The following is a 4,676-nucleotide window of genomic DNA, read 5'->3' on the forward strand; positions in this document are numbered from 1 at the left end:
CGGTATAATTTCTATTTTTCTGAATTTGTTGAGGTCTGATTTGTGGCCTAGTATGTGATCGATTTTGCAAAAAGTTCTGTAGGCTGATGAGAAGAATGTAAATTCAGCTTTATTTGGGTGGAATGTTCTGTAGAGATCTGTCAGACCCTTTTGTTCTAGAGCTCTGTTTGAGTCCACTATTTCTTTGGTTATTTTCTGTTTGGAAGATCTTTCCAGTTCCTCAGTGGAGTGTTGAAGTCCCCCGTTACTACGGTGTTATTGTTTATCATGCTATTTAAATCAGACAAGGTTTGCTTTATGTAACTGGGTACTCGTGTATTGGGTGCATAGATATTAAGGATTGTAAACTGTTCTTGTTGGATCTTCCCTTTCACCACTATATAGTGGCCATCTTTGTCCATTTTTACTTTTTCTATTTTAAAGTTTATGTTATCTGAAAATAATATAGCTACCCCCGCTTTCTTTTGACTTCCATTTGTCTGGATGATAGTTTTCCATCCCTTGACCTTTAGTCTGAAGGCATTTTTGTGGATTAGATGTGTTTCCTGTACACAGCAGATACTAGGCTTGTGGATTTTTATCCACTCTGCCAGCCTGTGTCTCTTCAGAGGACAGTTCAAGCCATTCACATTTATTCAGAGGATTGAAATTTGACGTAAATTTCCATTCATATTTTTGGGTGAAATCCTGTTGTTTTGTTTTGCTCCTGGAGCCATCATGAAGTCCACATTCTAGGCTTTTAACTCTTGAATAATTTTACTTTGTAGAGTGTCTATTACGGTGTTCAGTGTATAATGCAGGTCTGAGTACTTGCTGTAGGGCTGGTCTGGTCTTTGCAAATTCCATCAGTGATTGCTTGTCTGGGAAGGACTGTATTACTCCCTCATCGATGAACCTTAATTATGCTAGATAAAGAATTCTAGGTTGGGCATTATTCTCTTTTAGTAGATTAAGGATAGGGACCCAATCCCTCCTGGCTTGTAAGGTTTCAGTTTAGAAATCAGCAGTTAGTCTGATCGGTTTTCCTTTATAGTTTATTTGTAGCTTTCGTCTCACTGCTCGGAGAATTGCTTCTTTCATGTTTACTTTGGTCAGTCTAATAACTACGTGACGTGTTGATTGCCTTTTCACGTTGAGTCTTCCAGGAGTTCTGTGTGCTTCTTGTATCTGGATATCAAGATTTCTGGCCAGGCCTTGCATATTTTCCTCCAGTATTCCATGAAATAAGTTTTCTAGCCCTTGCATATCTTCTTCTTCTCCCTCTGGAAGACCAATGATCCTAAGATTCGGTTTCTTTACAACATCCCTCATTTCTTTTAAGTTTTGTTCTTGTCTCTTGTTCCTGAGTTCTGTTTCTTCATCCGACTTGTTCAGCACGTAGACATTATCTTCAAGCTCTGAGATTCTTTCCTCTCCATGATCCATTTTATTCTTGAGGCTCTCCACTGTGTTTTGGAGTTCCTTGAATTCCTCCTTCATTGACAAGATTTATGTTTGGTTTTTCCGTAGTATTTCAATTTCTTTGGAGAATTTTTCATTCATTTCCTGGATTGTTCTTGTGATTTCTTTATGTTGGGATTATGTTTTCTCTTCTATTCCATTGAGTTTCCTTACAATCCATAATTAGAATTCTTCCTCTGTCAGTTTAATCATATCATGTATGTTGGTATCAATTTATAGAGATTGAATATTTTCTTTTGGAGGTGACTTTTTTCTCTGATCTTTCACGTTTCCTGTGTTCTCTCGCTGATTCTTTCCCATCAGGCTACTTTGTCAAGGACTGGGGGTGCAGGGACTGGTTTATGGACTTAATTTTGGGACTCCAAAGGGATGTTCCTTGGCAGAGCTGAGATGTGCTCTGGTCCTGTATTGTCTTAGTGGAGTTTTAGCCTGTTTGGTTATCTCTGGCCTGTTGTCTTCACCTTCTGCTTATGGAGATTAGTTTCATTCCTTTGCTTAGACTCCCAGGAGTTGGATTACTCTTGTGTGTGTGACTCCACTACCAACCACTAGTCTGAGGTGGAAGGCACTGTGTTGGGCTATGAGGTTACTCTCTCTTTTGCTGCTTGTATTTTGCCTGGAGGAGTCTGTTATAAAGGTATTCCAATACCTTTGTATTGATCTCTAAACCCCCAAGTGGGATATACAGGTGCCTCAGTCTTTGGGGAATATCATGCCACTCCCAAGGGTTACTTGAGCCCTGTTACCACTTTAGGTGGGATGAGAAGAGCAACAGGTATCAGCGAGCCTAAGACAGTATACTTCAGAGGTTGCTTGATGTGCAGCTATGGGAGAGCTGCTAGTATGTTATTCAAGGCTCTTTTGCCACTCTTGCAGAGCAGCTCCTGATTGGGGGGGGGGGGTGTCAATTGGTGCAATTACTAAGGACTCTGGTCAAGACTTTCCTTCTCAGACCACAGGCCCCTAAGTTGGCAGCAGCCTGGGCACCAAGGGCGAGCCCTTGTGTTATGGTCTTATCAGATGATCAAAACCAACCTGCTGTACCAAGTCAGCAATCTGTCCCCTTTTGCGTAATTCCAAGGTCCCACAGATTCAAGCTAGTCATACAGGGAAAGCGACTTTTCTCCTTTCTCCCTTCCTTCAAGGACTGAGTCTTCCCTGGCGGGCTGGCGGAGAGGCGTTAGGTGAGACTGTGGCAAGTCCCAGCCCGGAAAACATCTTCTTGCATTTCTCCCCTCCTCCAAGGGCGGGATCTGCCCTACCAGAGGGGAAGATAACCCACCAGACTGGGGGAAGGGCACTTCCGGGCTACCTGGCATCTTAGCCCAGGAAGTAGCTACCCTATTTACTCCGCCCCTCCAAGGGCAGGGCTTGTCTAGTTGGTAGGAAGTACACACCTCAGGGCTCCTGGAGAAGCCCTGCCCAAGGCCACTGAAGGACCCAGACCAGAAAGCAGCCTGCCTCACTACTCTGCCCCTGCAGATGTGGGGTCAGTCCCTTCCCTACAAAATATCAGAGGCCTGATCGCAGCCAAGGGCCATTCGCAACCCCAGCGGGTCTCAGCCCAAAAAGCAGCTTCCCTCGCGACTCCACACTTCCAAGGGTGGGGGTCTGTCCCTTTGGCAAGACACACTGGCTACCAAGTCACAACAAAGAGGCAACCGCGGGTCCAAGCTGGAAAAGCAGCCTCCTTCACTACTCCACCATTCCAGGTGTGGAGTCTGTCCCTTTGGCGGGAGGCACCAGCTACCAAGTCACAGCAAAAAGGTGACCACATGTCTCAACTTGAAAAGGGGCCTCCTTCGCTACTCCACCCTTTCAGGGGTGGGATCTGTCCCTTTGGTGCAAAGCAGCCCCATGGCGGAGACAAAACAAAGGGGTGGTAGCGGTCACGGGTTTCAGCTGGAAAAGTGGCCTCTTTCACTACTCCTCCCAGGGGCGGAGTCTGTTTCTTTGGGGCGTTAAGTGCCCAGGCAGCCGAGTCGCAGAGAAGTGGGGGTGGTTATGTCGCCCCGGGTTACTACTAGAAAAGCAGCCTCCTTCGCTACTCCACCCTTCCAAGGCGGGGTCTGTCCTTTTGGCGCAAAATGCAGTGGTTGGGTGGGACCGGGGGGCTGCCCGAAACCACCTGGTAACTCAGCCAAGAAAGCAACATCTCTCCCTTTTCCGCCCCTTCAAAGGCAGAGCTTGAGCCACCCGCTCGAAAAGACCAATGGCAGGGTTGGGAGAGAAAGCAGCTTCTCTCATTGCTCCCCTCCTCCAAGGACGGGACCAGCTCTGCCAGGCAGGGGCAGGGGCGATGCTTGAGTCCCATTGCCTGGGCAACAGGCCCCAGTTATCTTAGGCTATGGACTCCCAAAATAGCGGCTGCCCACCCACAGAGAGCCGGCGCTGGAGGCGACTGCATGGCGGGTATCAGGACTTGGGTTTGTCACTGCTGTCTCTAAGAGCCGCCTGCTGAGCCCACTGCTTCCCTAACACACTGACTCATGAGTGATCAGTAGCAGGGATGTATACTCTGTCCCACCCTGCGCCATCCAAAACTTCAGTGATTTCCGAGGGCAGAGCCTCCTTTATGGTGTTCACTTCCCTTGTTCTGGTCCTGGTGGCCTGAAGTGAGAAGTCTGTCTCCAAGCCCCCTCCTGCGGAACCAGGAAGTGTCCGAACTGGGAAGTGACCGCTGGGAACAGTCCCTCCCCCACCCAAAGCAGATCCAGCACAGAGCACAGGAGAGTTCAAAATGTTTCCCACTCCTGTCTCTACTCCACACAGCCTGTCAGCCGGTGCTACCACCTCACACTGACTTCAGGCTCTTCCCCGCCTGTGTGGGTGTGGAGGTCAGTGGAGGACGAGTCGTCCTCCTGTGGGTCAGATCATACTGCCCCGGCCGGCTGACATGCATGACCTTCCCATGATCTATTCCCTATTGTATATCTCGCACTCTCCAGACTTTGCGGTCAATTCTCCGATTCACCTTTTTGTTTTCCCAGCACCGCTTGTCCCTCGCTGCTTCTCTGCAGATTCACAAAGCTGATCCTGTGGGAGAGCGATTCACTCACCTGTGGCTGTCCACGCTCTTCACCTCCTACTCTGGGAGCAGAGAGCCAGGAGGTCAACCCTAGTCCACCATTTTTCCTCCCAAAAACTGATCTATTTTCCTTTAGCAAAAGCCATCACGCACAATTCGGCAAAAGTCTGAAAAATTAATGAGATAG

Source organism: Propithecus coquereli, unplaced genomic scaffold, assembly GCF_000956105.1.
Source record: "Propithecus coquereli isolate 6110/MARCELLA unplaced genomic scaffold, Pcoq_1.0 Scaffold721, whole genome shotgun sequence".
Taxonomy (NCBI): Eukaryota; Metazoa; Chordata; class Mammalia; order Primates; family Indriidae; genus Propithecus; species Propithecus coquereli.